Source organism: Chelon labrosus (genome assembly GCF_963514085.1).
Source record: "Chelon labrosus genome assembly, chromosome: 19".
Taxonomy (NCBI): Eukaryota; Metazoa; Chordata; class Actinopteri; order Mugiliformes; family Mugilidae; genus Chelon; species Chelon labrosus.
In genome coordinates this window covers 3,225,433-3,240,350 of record NC_140352.1, presented here as the reverse complement: position 1 = coordinate 3,240,350, position 14,918 = coordinate 3,225,433, and positions in this window count along the sequence as shown.

The following is a 14,918-nucleotide window of genomic DNA, read 5'->3' as shown; positions in this document are numbered from 1 at the left end:
AGGGTCTCTTGCATGCTAAACTAACCATTCTTCCTCTAACCTGGTACCTCATAAACCCTTATCACATTCCACACATCTACTAGCCAGCACATGGTCTGAGTGTCCCTACTCAGCAGCCATCTTGTTTCCTTTGTGTTCAAGGACTCAAGGCCCCAGCGGCCATCTTGACACACCCACAACCAGCGGCCATCTTGACACACCCACCCACACACACACACACACCTGTATAAAGTACACTGTAGTTAGATCATATGTTTTTATTTTTATTCTTGTTAATAAATGTCTTTTAACCATACCTGTTGTCTGTTAATATTGCACAAGAGTGAATATTGCCAACCTCTACACTGTCAAGAACTCCAAATTCCTTCACCTTAACTAGTTGTTAACGTGGTAATTTTGGTTATCGTTATTAAGTTAATTATTAATCAGAAATCCAAATTGACAATTTAGTATATTTTATTAGACTGATTTGATTAATTGGCTATCTTTTCCCTTCTTAGAAGGGTGGTGCCCCGAGGTGATCTAGTAATTCAGATCCTATTATTTAATAATAAATAATTATTTTTGATAATTATTAATTATTCATGATAGCCAAACCCCAATATTGAGTGCCATAGTACCCAGGCCCAACAATATATATATCATTTAAACAAAAGTGCTTTATCCTAATGGAAAGATGTCCATGTTATGTGTTTAAGGAAAAAGAAGACCCCAATGACTACTTGAAGAAACGCCCTCTCTCTCCTGTCCAGTCCTTATCGTGAGTTTGTCCAACTGCCTCCTGGCTGTAGGAGATGTGGCGATAACTACGCTCCCAAAAGACAAGGTTACAGAGGGTGTTTGAGGGTGTTTTATACCTTATGGCCTACTATTATGCTCTACATCTTACTTACCCCAGGTGTGTAGCTACTCTGCTTTCTGTCATACAAATGGAGGTCCTCTTGGACACAATCCATGAGCGAGACCTCACACCATCTTTCAAGAGGGCATGGCTGACTGGAAAGCTTTTTTTGGCAAATAAAGCCGTTTCCATTCGTATTCGTAATTTAGCAAATGTAGCCCAATGTTAAGGTAGCAATAATAAGAATTTTGTTAATGTATTGAGAGACACATTGGTCAGATAGTCATGTTAATGTTAGCCCAAGATCCTTAACTTGGATGTTGCAATAAGCACTTTGTAGGTGTATTGAGGGGACAGATGTCAGATGATCATGTCTGACTGTAATCCATGTGTTTCACATATATGGCATGTTATGCTATTTTTAAATATTTTTTTTAATTATTATTATTTATTACAGTCCCATACATACTGTGAGCCAAAACATGACTGCTCCAGTCATACACTACATGCTGTGAAGTCTCAGTGTAACTGACTAACTGCACTCGATTGTAAGAACTGTTTACTCCTGCATTTCAGAGCTAAAAAAGCATGTTCTTTCTTATGCAGAGAAAATAAAACATTTGTTTGTTTAATGCAAGACTTGTTTTCATTGAAGTAGGTGGTTGTCTTAAATCTAGAACAATATCACTATTGTAGAGCTTACTGTAAGTTAAATGCACTTGAATTGAGATGAATTGTGTCTTATGATACAAAAGCACTTCTTAATATGAGTAAAAAAAAATGCATAATATGAGTATTTCCAGCTAACTTCAAGACATATTGTATCCTAAAATGCTTAAATAATCACTTCCTAATCCTATTTCAAGTTGGCAATGTTCTGAAATCTAGGACAATGTCACTAGTTTAGAACTTAAAATGAGTTAAATACACTAAAATATAACTCAAAATAAGTTTTCCTGGCTAATTTCAAGATCACTTTTATCTCAAAAGTCCTAAATATCACATCTTATTTCAAGAAATCTTGACAAGCCAATTTTCACTAGTTCCATTGGCGGATTTTTTTTTTTTCGGCAGAGTCGAACCCACGGACTCTCATTGGCTGAGAGCCCTCAGAAATCCTGCAGAGTTCCATCTCCGGGCCATGACGTCAAATTGGATATATATATACCCCGGCAGACTCTGAACACATTGCTTCTAGAGGTGTGCGATACCACTAGATTTGGCATCGATCCGATACCAAGTAAATACAGGGCCAGTATCGCCGATACCGATATTGATATCAATACTTTTTAATAATTACGGTGGGTGCATCGTCAATCTGAATCAATCTAAATCTGAATTAATTTTCATAACATTTAAGTGTTTTTGTGCCAACTACAGAAGAGAGGTGCGCCTACTGGTGCAGTGGTGTAAAGACAACAATCTCATCCTTAATGTGGAGAAAACAAAAGAGATTGTTGTCGACTTCAAGAGAGGTCACCCCCAGCATCCCCCGCTGACTATCGAAGGTGCTGCTGTGGAGAGGGTGAGCAGCACCAAGTTCCTGGGGGTGCACATCGCAGAAGACCTTTCCTGGACTAATAACACAACATCACTGGCCAAGAGGGCTCAGAAACACCTCTACTTCCTCTGGAAACTGCGAAGAGCACAAGTCCTGCCCTCCATCATGTGTTCTTTCTACCGGGGCACCATTGAGAGTGTCCTCACTGGCTGCATCACTGTGTGGTACAGAGGCTGCACTGCCTCCTGCCGAAAGACCCTGCAACGCACAGTGAACACAGCCAGCAGGCTCATCGGTGATCATCCACTTGCTTTTTTAGCTCCATTCATCCACTTTAGGTACATTTAGGTTTTTTCAGTTTTTATGTATGTTGAGAACGTATTGAGAAATTGACAATAAAGAAATCTTGAATCTTGAATAAAGAGTGTGTGCCTGAAAAACAGGGTATAGGGTGTGCTTAAGTTATTAGTGACTCGAGGCTACGCACGAGACACGACTCCCCATATAGCTCTAAGCTATATGGGGAGTCGTGCCACGAGACACTATTGTTCTTCTGCGTGTTTCTTCTATATTATTAGTGCCGAGTGCCTATGACCCGAGGCACTGCTCCCAGAGCTAGCAAGCTCTGGGAGCAGTGCCTCGTGCCATAGGCACGAGGTTTCTTTGCAGTTTTATTAGTGCCGAGTGCCTATGACCCGAGTGCCTATGACCCGAGGCACTACTCCCAGAGCTAGCAAGCTAATCTTCTGCGTGTTTCTTTGCAGTTTTATTATTAGTGCCGAGTGCCTATGACACGAGGCCACTCCTCCCATAGCAAGCTATGGGAGGAGTGGCCTCGTGCCATAGGCACGAGGCCACTATTGATCTTCTGCGTGTTTCTTTGCAGTTTTATTTTTTTTACTTATTATTCATTTTCCGCCCTTTTTCGCCGATTAATGCGGCCCGAACCGGCGAGAGGACCCCAACACATGATATATCAAAACGTGTGTTTTGATCCCGAATCCCGTGCTATTACTTTTATAAGGGATTCGTGAGTTTTTCGCGAATTTATTCGCGAAAAACCGCGATAAATTTCCCATTGAAATGAATGGAGAAGCCCGAAAAAATAAATAAATCAACAGACATTTTCAACAATGAACTGCTCTGGCATACTTTAACCGAGAGACTTCATTTGAACTTTAAAACGTAGGTACTCTTGCCTTCTCTTCAGAGATTCACTTCACTTGTCGACAACTTTTACCGTTTTTAAACTATGAAGCCTCAGAGTTGTGTAGGTTTTTACTCAAATTTCAGGGTTTATAATGGGTGTGTATTGCGCGGAATGTTTGTGCTAGAGTGGATGACATCATCAGCTAGAGTGAGGAGGAGAGAAGAAAATTAGTCAAAAAACTGTACAGAAACTGCTCCCATGGCCACAAATTTCACACGACAGACATAATTTATACATAGAAACGTAGGAAAATTTGTCTTCTCACTCATATCCGTCTGCTAAAGCTGTAAGTCTTATAGTTTTGGCGTCAGACACAAAGATGCGCCAGCAACACCCACCCACAGCTCCATAGACTGCCATGTTAAAAAGGCAGGGAAATTTCTGGAGGAAAGCAGAAGTAACCTTTTTTGAATCGCTTTAAATAGGTCACATTTCTTCATTTTACCCACAAATTGCATATGTAGACGTTCAGGAAAGCCTCAAGATGCCCAAAGTTAAGTCGGTTCAATGATTGGAAATACGGTTTGGCCACAAGTCCTTCCTGTTCGAGGCGTTTTTTCAGCATTTTCTCTCTCTCTCCCCGTCTTCCAACTGACATTCTGACAGGAGCAGTTGACCCTGGTAGCCATGACAACCAGACCCCAACCAGCTTACACACGTTCACACACGCAGCTGCTGGAAAACATGATCTGCCAAAACATTAAAACCCCCTCAAACCATTACTGCAGTACTGTAGGGGGCCAGAACCTGACATTATGACCCCCCCACTCCACCCCCCCCCCCCACCCCCCCTCCCACTATAGCATTACAGACACAGACTGCCAAAACATTATGACCACTTAAGCCATTACAGGACTATAGTTGGGCTGCAGAATCTGACACTATGACCCCCCTCCACTCCATTTAAGCATTACAGTAATAGACTGCCAAAACATTATGACCCCCTAAACCCATTACAGGACTATAGTAGGGAGCCAGAACCTGACACTATGACCCCCCCACTCCAACCCCCCCACCTCCCCTCCCACTATAGCATTACAGACACAGACTGACAAAACATTAGGGACTCTCAGACTGTTACAATGGGGAGACTAAACCGCGGAGTTAGCCTCGAGCTAACCGCGAGCTAGCCTCGAGCTAACGGCAAGCTAACCGGGATTTAACCGCGAGCTAACCGGGACTTAACCGCGAGCTAACCGGGATTTAACCGCAGACCCGCGGGAGTTTGCCGCGAGCTAACGTGTAGGCTAGTGGGGTTAGCCACTAAAACTGTGTCAAACTGAAAAATATATTATTCCATCACATAAAGTACGAAACGTTTATGGCTTGTAACAACATTAATGATAGTATATATATATAATTGGAGTAATTTAATATAATATGATGTTTTTAATGAAATAAATAATGAGCTGTTGAACACTCATAAGAGTTATATTCAGTATGTTACATAACATTATTTGACATGTCTATTTGTCTGCATATAGTTTTCCTCCAGCTTATCCAGACAGACTGCAGTGACGTCCAACATGAGACAAAGAGCTGGACTCACAGGACAATTTGAAGGTCTTCACTTCATCGCTGATTCCTTGTTACAGCCTGGATGTGTTAAGTTTAATATTGATGTTTTTCTAACTGTAAGACTGTGCCGTAAACTGTTAAACTATTGCTCAGGTAGGAGTAATGAGTTTTATTGTTGAAATTATTATGATTAACGATCAATTGTTACGATTTGCTCGTTCTTTGTCTGGGGATCCTAGTGAGGATGCCCCTCTTAAAGGTGGGGGTGTGACGATCCCTCCCACTCTCTTCCTTATTTGATGCTGGCTTTCAGGTGGAGCTGGGAGGGCTCTGCTGCCTGTACCTGCCCTTCAGTTTGTAGAAGGGCATAAAGGACGACCCTTCTCAGTGTCTCGCTCTCTCAGCCAGGCCTACTGCATCCTCCTCATCCTGTTTGGTTTGTTGTACCCTGCATGACATCAAACTCACACCCATCCAGTCAGAAGGAACCAGGCCTTAAATGACTATTTGAGTTGTGCTTTTTGTTATAGCTGCTGCTCATGGGAGTAAAGACATGCTAATTGCTAACATTAGTGGCTAATGCTTTACTACCAAGAGCAGCCAGCGTGCTAGCTGCTCATGGTAGTAAAGACATGCTAATTGCTAACATTTGTGGTTAACGCTTTACTGCCATGAGTAGCTAGCGTGCTAGCCGCTCGTGGTAGTAAAGACATGCTAATTGCTAACATTAGCTGCTAATGCTTGACTGCATGTAAAGACATGCTATTTGCTAACATTTGTGGCTAATGCTAGAATTAGTGGCTCATGTGTGTAAATATACATGTTAAAAATTACTATTTGAGGGTATTGTGAAGCTATACCACACGAAGCCAATGCTAAAATTAGTGGCTAGCGAATCATGCTAATTGCTAACATTTGTGGTTAATGCTTTACTGCCATGAGTAGCTAGCGTGCCAGCCGCTCGTGGTAGTAAAGACATGCTAATTGCTAACATTTGTGGTTAATGCTTTACTGCCATGAGTAGCTAGCGTGCGAGCCAGGCGAACCAGGCCTTAAATGACTATTTGAGTTGTGCTTTTTGTTATAGCTGCTGCTCATGGTAGTAAAGACATGCTACTTAGTAAAGACATGCTAATTGCTAACATTAGTGGCTAATGCTTTACTACCAAGAGCGGCCAGCGTGCTAGCTGCTCATGGTCGTAAAGACATGCTAATTGCTAACATTAGCAGCTAATGCTTGACTGCATGTAAAGACATGCTAATTGCTAACAATTGTGGCTAATGGTAGAATTAGTGGCTCATGTGTGTAAATATACATGTTAAAAATTACTATTTGAGGTGTGCTTTTTCAATACACAACCCCGGCAACAGCCCACTCGGCACTCTCAAAATTTCCTGCGGGAATTTTCTAGTTAGTGCCGAGTGCCTATGACACGAGGCCACTCCTCCCATAGCAAGCTATGGGAGGAGTGGCCTCGTGCCATAGGCACGAGGCCACTATTGATCTTCTGCGTGTTTCTTTGCAGTTTTATTTTTTTTACTTATTATTCATTTTCCGCCCTTTTTCGCCGATTAATGCGGCCCGAACCGGCGAGAGGACCCCAACACATGATATATCAAAACGTGTGTTTTGATCCCGAATCCCGTGCTATTACTTTTATAAGGGATTGACGAGTTTTTCGCGAATTTATTCGCGAAAAACCGCGATAAATTTCCCATTGAAATGAATGGAGAAGCCCGAAAAAAAAAAAAAAACAACAGACATTTTCAACAATGAACTGCTCTGGCATACTTTAACCGAGAGACTTCATTTCAACTTTAAAACGTAGGTACTCTTGCCTTCTCTTCAGAGATTCACTTCACTTATCGACAACTTTTACCGTTTTTAAACTATGAAGCCTCAGAGTTGTGTAGGTTTTTACTCAAATTTCAGGGTTTATAATGGGTGTGTATTGCGCGGAATGTTTGTGCTAGAGTGGATGACATCATCAGCTAGAGTGAGGAGGAGAGAACAAAATTAGTCAAAAAACTGTACAGAAACTGCTCCCATGGCCACAAATTTCACACGACAGACATAATTTATACATAGAAACGTAGGAAAATTTGTCTTCTCACTCATATTCGTCTGCTAAAGCTGTAAGTCTTATAGTTTTGGCGTCAGACACAAAGATGTGCCAGCAACACCCATCCACAGCTCCATAGACTGCCATGTTAAAAAGGCAGGGAAATTTCTGGAGGAAAGCAGAAGTAACCTTTTTTGAATCGCTTTAAATAGGTCACATTTCTTCATTTTACCCACAAATTGCACATGTAGACGTTCAGGAAAGCCTCAAGATGCCCAAAGTTAAGTCGGTTCAATGATTGGAAATACGGTTTGGCCACAAGTCCTTCCTGTTCGAGGCGTTTTTTCAGCATTTTCTCTCTCTCTCCCCGTCTTCCAACTGACATTCTGACAGGAGCAGTTGACCCTGGTAGCCATGACAACCAGACCCCAACCAGCTTACACACGTTCACACACGCAGCTGCTGGAAAACATGATCTGCCAAAACATTAAAACCCCCTCAAACCATTACTGCAGTACTGTAGGGGGCCAGAACCTGACATTATGACCCCCCCACTCCAACCCCCCCCACCCCCCCTCCCACTATAGCATTACAGACACAGACTGCCAAAACATTATGACCACTTAAGCCATTACAGGACTATAGTTGGGCTGCAGAATCTGACACTATGACCCCCCTCCACTCCATTTAAGCATTACAGTAATAGACTGCCAAAACATTATGACCCCCTAAACCCATTACAGGACTATAGTAGGGAGCCAGAACCTGACACTATGACCCCCCCACTCCAACCCCCCCACCTCCCCTCCCACTATAGCATTACAGACACAGACTGACAAAACATTAGGGACTCTCAGACTGTTACAATGGGGAGACTAAACCGCGGAGTTAGCCTCGAGCTAACCGCGAGCTAGCCTCGAGCTAACGGCAAGCTAACCGGGATTTAACCGCGAGCTAACCGGGACTTAACCGCGAGCTAACCGGGATTTAACCGCAGACCCGCGGGAGTTTGCCGCGAGCTAACGTGGAGGCTAGTGGGGTTAGCCACTAAAACTGTGTCAAACTGAAAAATATATTATTCCATCACATAAAGTACGAAACGTTTATGGCTTGTAACAACATTAATGATAGTATATATATATAATTGGAGTAATTTAATATAATATGATGTTTTTAATGAAATAAATAATGAGCTGTTGAACACTCATAAGAGTTATATTCAGTATGTTACATAACATTATTTGACATGTCTATTTGTCTGCATATAGTTTTCCTCCAGCTGATCCAGACAGACTGCAGTGACGTCCAACATGAGACAAAGAGCTGGACTCGCAGGACAATTTGAAGGTCTTCACTTCATCGCTGATTCCTTGTTACAGCCTGGATGTGTTAAGTTTAATATTGATGTTTTTCTAACTGTAAGACTGTGCCGTAAACTGTTAAACTATTGCTCAGGTAGGAGTAATGAGTTTTATTGTTGAAATTATTATGATTAACGATCAATTGTTACGATTTGCTCGTTCTTTGTCTGGGGATCCTAGTGAGGATGCCCCTCTTAAAGGTGGGGGTGTGACGATCCCTCCCACTCTCTTCCTTATTTGATGCTGGCTTTCAGGTGGAGCTGGGAGGGCTCTGCTGCCTGTACCTGCCCTTCAGTTTGTAGAAGGGCATAAAGGACGACCCTTCTCAGTGTCTCGCTCTCTCAGCCAGGCCTACTGCATCCTCCTCATCCTGTTTGGTTTGTTGTACCCTGCATGACATCAAACTCACACCCATCCAGTCAGAAGGAACCAGGCCTTAAATGACTATTTGAGTTGTGCTTTTTGTTATAGCTGCTGCTCATGGGAGTAAAGACATGCTAATTGCTAACATTAGTGGCTAATGCTTTACTACCAAGAGCAGCCAGCGTGCTAGCTGCTCATGGTAGTAAAGACATGCTAATTGCTAACATTTGTGGTTAACGCTTTACTGCCATGAGTAGCTAGCGTGCTAGCCGCTCGTGGTAGTAAAGACATGCTAATTGCTAACATTTGCGGCTAATGCTTGACTGCATGTAAAGACATGCTATTTGCTAACATTTGTGGCTAATGCTAGAATTAGTGGCTCATGTGTGTAAATATACATGTTAAAAATTACTATTTGAGGGTATTGTGAAGCTATACCACACGAAGCCAATGCTAAAATTAGTGGCTAGCGAATCATGCTAATTGCTAACATTTGTGGTTAATGCTTTACTGCCATGAGTAGCTAGCGTGCCAGCCGCTCGTGGTAGTAAAGACATGCTAATTGCTAACATTTGTGGTTAATGCTTTACTGCCATGAGTAGCTAGCGTGCGAGCCAGGCGAACCAGGCCTTAAATGACTATTTGAGTTGTGCTTTTTGTTATAGCTGCTGCTCATGGTAGTAAAGACATGCTACTTAGTAAAGACATGCTAATTGCTAACATTAGTGGCTAATGCTTTACTACCAAGAGCGGCCAGCGTGCTAGCTGCTCATGGTCGTAAAGACATGCTAATTGCTAACATTAGCAGCTAATGCTTGACTGCATCTAAAGACATGCTAATTGCTAACAATTGTGGCTAATGGTAGAATTAGTGGCTCATGTGTGTAAATATACATGTTAAAAATTACTATTTTAGGTGTGCTTTTTCAATACACAACCCCGGCAACAGCCCACTCGGCACTTCAAAAATTTCCGCGGGAATTTTCTAGTTAGTGCCGAGTGCCTATGACACGAGGCCACTCCTCCCATAGCAAGCTATGGGAGGAGTGGCCTCGTGCCATAGGCACGAGGCCACTATTGATCTTCTGCGTGTTTCTTTGCAGTTTTATTTTTAGTGCCGAGTGCCTATGACCCGAGGCACTACTCCCAGAGCTAGCAAGCTCTGGGAGTAGTGCCTCGTGCCATAGGCACGAGGCACTATTAATCTTCTGCGTGTTTCTTTGCAGTTTTATTATTATTATTCATTTTCCGCCCTTTTTCGCCGATTAATGCGGCCCGAACCGGCGAGAGGACCCCAACACATGATATATCAAAACGTGTGTTTTGATCCCGAATCCCGTGCTATTACTTTTATAAGGGATTGACGAGTTTTTCGCGAATTTATTCGCGAAAAACCGCAGAAAATTTCCCATTGAAATGAATGGAGAAGCCCGAAAAAAAAAAAAAATCAACAGACATTTTCAACAATCAACTGCTCTGGCATACTTTCACCGAGAGACTCCATTTAAATTTTAAAACGTAGGTACTCTTGCCTTCTCTTCAGCGATTCACTTCACTTATCGACTCCTTTTACCGTTTTTAAACTATGAAGCCTCAGAGTTGTGTAGGTTTTTACTCAAATTTCAGGGTTTATAATGGGTGTGTATTGCGCGGAATGTTTGTGCCAGAGTGGATGACATCATCAGCTAGAGTGAGGAGGAGAGAAGAAAATTAGGCAAAAAATAAAACAGAAACTGCTCCCGTGGCCACAAATTTCACACCTCAGATATAATTTATACATAGAAACGTAGGAAAATGTGTCTTCTCGCTCAAATTCGTCTGCTAAAGCTGTAAAGTCTTATAGTTTTGGCGTGAGACGCAAAGATGCGCCAGCAACTCCCATCCACAGCTTCATAGACTGCCATGTTAAATTTCTGGAGCAAAGCAGAAGCAATCCTTTCTTTGAATCGCTCTTTATAGCTCACATTTCTTCATTTTGCCCAAAAACTGCATATCTAGACGTTCAGGAAAGACTCAAGATGCCCAAAGTGAAGTCGGTTCAATGATTGGAAACACGGTTTGGCCACAAGGCCTTCCTGTTCGAGGAGGTTCGTTTCAGCATTTTCTCTCCCTCTAGCCATCTTCTAACTGAAATTCAAACTGGTAACCGTGACAACAAGGCCCCAACGGGCATACACACGCTCACACGCAGCAGAAGAGGAGGGTCTCCACAGAAAGAGGCGGGAAACTTCCAACTGACATAAGTAACTGGTATGTGGGGCAGCCATTTTGGCTTTTGGCACCTAAGTTGAACAATGACAGGTGTCTGTCTGTCATTGGCTAGCGCGTCATGTTAATTGCTAACATTAGCGGCTAATGCTACTTTTTAGTGGCAAGAAATTGGTGGTAGCATTAGTGGCAGCATTAGCATGTTAGCGAATAGCATATTAGCAATTAGCATGTTAGCAATTAGCATGTATTTAATTTTTAGTGGCTTAAAAGACATGCTAACACTAAACCAATGTTAAAATTAGTGGCTAGCGGGTCATGTTAATTGCTACCATTAGCGGCTAATGCTAATTTTTAGTGGTAGAAATTGGTGGTAGCATTAGTGGCACCATTAGCATGTTAGCGAATAGCTAGCCACTAATTTCTTGCCACTAAAAATTAAAGACATGCATTAACCTAATGCTAACATTAGGCAGCCATTTTAGTAGTTCTTAGCACTTAATTTGAACATGCGTGTGTAAAATGACAGACAGAGAAAGCAGAGCAGCTAGCGCGTCAGCGCTAGCCACTATTTAAGCTCCCAGTGGAAAACAGGATCTGCCAAAACATTAAAACCCCCCAAACCATCCCTGTCTCCCTTGGTGCTGTCACACATCTGCTGGGCCTCTTAGCTATAGCTCTTCTCATTGACTGAATGACAACTTCTCAGTCATGTTTGACCTTTTCCTTTATTTTAAACACAAATTATATCTGGCTGCTTTGCTGAAACTCCTGACACAACATCCCTGACCCGTTTCCTTCATCTTATTAGGTCAGTGAATAGCTAAACTGCTAACAGACGCTAACGACTAGCCGTCCAGCATAGCGCATGTATGTTAGCGAGCTAGCGGAGCTAACGGAGCTAGCTAGCCGCTACCTTAACGCCGCGGACTCAACCGCGGAGTTAGCCTCGAGCTAACCGCTAGCTAACCGCTAGCTAACCGGGATTTAACCGCGGACCCGCGGGAGTTAAACACGAATTAGCCGCGGCAGTTAGCCGTGAGCTAACGCGGAGGCTAGTGGGGTTAGCCGCCGGCTAATTCGCCGCGTTGCTCGCGGGAGCTTATCACAGTAATAATGTTGAAGTTTTACAATTTAAAGGGAAGATATTTTTAAATGAAACTGTGTCAAACTGAAAAATATATTATTCCACCACATAAAGTAGGAAACATTTATGGCTTGCAACAACATTAATGACAGTATATATATATAATTGGAGTAATTTAATATATGATGTTTTTAATTAAATAAATAATGAGCTGTTGGACACTCATAAGAGTTATATTAAGTATGTTACATAACATTATTTGACAGGTCTATTTGTCTGCATATAGTATTCCTCCAGCTGATCCAGACAGACTGCAGTGATGTCCAACGTGAGACAAAGAGCTGGACTCACAGGACAATTTGAAGGTCTTCACTTCATCGCTGATTCCTTGTTACAGCCTGGATGTGTTAAGTTTAATATTGATGTTTTTCTAACTGTAAGACTGTGCCGTAAACTGTTCAACTATTGCTCAGGCAGGAGTAATGAGTTTTATTGTTAAAATTATTATGATTAACGATCAATTATTACGATTTGCTCGTTCTTTGTCTGGGGATCCTAGTGAGGACAGCCCTCTTAAAGGTGGGGGTGTGACGATCCGTCCCGCTCTCTTCCTTATTTGATGCTGGCTTTCAGGTGGAGCTGGGAGGGGTCTGCTGCCTGTACCTGCCCTTCAGTTTGTAGAAGGCGAAGCATAAGGGACGACCCTTATCAGTGTCTCTCTGTCTCTCAGCCAGACCTACTGCATCCTCCTCATCCTGTTTGGTTTGTTGTACCCTGCATGACATCAAACTCACACCCATCCTGTCAGTAGGAACCAGGCCTTAAATGACTATTTGAGTTGTGCTTTTTGTTATAGCTGCTGCTCATGGTAGTAAAGACATGCTACTTAGTAAAGACATGCTAATTGCTAACATTAGTGGCTAATGCTTTACTACCAAGAGCAGCCAGCGTGCTAGCTGCTCATGGTCGTAAAGACATGCTAATTGCTAACATTAGCAGCTAATGCTTGACTGCATGTAAAGACATGCTAATTGCTAACAATTGTGGCTAATGGTAGAATTAGTGGCTCATGTGTGTAAATATACATGTTAAAAATTACTATTTGAGGTGTGCTTTTTCAATACACAACCCCGGCAACAGCCCACTCGGCACTTCAAAAATTTCCGCGGGAATTTTCTAGTTAGTGCCGAGTGCCTATGACACGAGGCCACTCCTCCCATAGCAAGCTATGGGAGGAGTGGCCTCGTGCCATAGGCACGAGGCCACTATTGATCTTCTGCGTGTTTCTTTGCAGTTTTATTTTTTTTACTTATTATTCATTTTCCGCCCTTTTTCGCCGATTAATGCGGCCCGAACCGGCGAGAGGACCCCAACACATGATATATCAAAACGTGTGTTTTGATCCCGAATCCCGTGCTATTACTTTTATAAGGGATTGACGAGTTTTTCGCGAATTTATTCGCGAAAAACCGCGATAAATTTCCCATTGAAATGAATGGAGAAGCCCGAAAAAAAAAAAAAAACAACAGACATTTTCAACAATGAACTGCTCTGGCATACTTTAACCGAGAGACTTCATTTCAACTTTAAAACGTAGGTACTCTTGCCTTCTCTTCAGAGATTCACTTCACTTATCGACAACTTTTACCGTTTTTAAACTATGAAGCCTCAGAGTTGTGTAGGTTTTTACTCAAATTTCAGGGTTTATAATGGGTGTGTATTGCGCGGAATGTTTGTGCTAGAGTGGATGACATCATCAGCTAGAGTGAGGAGGAGAGAAGAAAATTAGTCAAAAAACTGTACAGAAACTGCTCCCATGGCCACAAATTTCACACGACAGACATAATTTATACATAGAAACGTAGGAAAATTTGTCTTCTCACTCATATTCGTCTGCTAAAGCTGTAAGTCTTATAGTTTTGGCGTCAGACACAAAGATGTGCCAGCAACACCCATCCACAGCTCCATAGACTGCCATGTTAAAAAGGCAGGGAAATTTCTGGAGGAAAGCAGAAGTAACCTTTTTTGAATCGCTTTAAATAGGTCACATTTCTTCATTTTACCCACAAATTGCACATGTAGACGTTCAGGAAAGCCTCAAGATGCCCAAAGTTAAGTCGGTTCAATGATTGGAAATACGGTTTGGCCACAAGTCCTTCCTGTTCGAGGCGTTTTTTCAGCATTTTCTCTCTCTCTCCCCGTCTTCCAACTGACATTCTGACAGGAGCAGTTGACCCTGGTAGCCATGACAACCAGACCCCAACCAGCTTACACACGTTCACACACGCAGCTGCTGGAAAACATGATCTGCCAAAACATTAAAACCCCCTCAAACCATTACTGCAGTACTGTAGGGGGCCAGAACCTGACATTATGACCCCCCCACTCCAACCCCCCCCACCCCCCCTCACACTATAGCATTACAGACACAGACTGCCAAAACATTATGACCACTTAAGCCATTACAGGACTATAGTTGGGCTGCAGAATCTGACACTATGACCCCCCTCCACTCCATTTAAGCATTACAGTAATAGACTGCCAAAACATTATGACCCCCTAAACCCATTACAGGACTATAGTAGGGAGCCAGAACCTGACACTATGACCCCCCCACTCCAACCCCCCCACCTCCCCTCCCACTATAGCATTACAGACACAGACTGACAAAACATTAGGGACTCTCAGACTGTTACAATGGGGAGACTAAACCGCGGAGTTAGCCTCGAGCTAACCGCGAGCTAGCCTCGAGCTAACGGCAAGCTA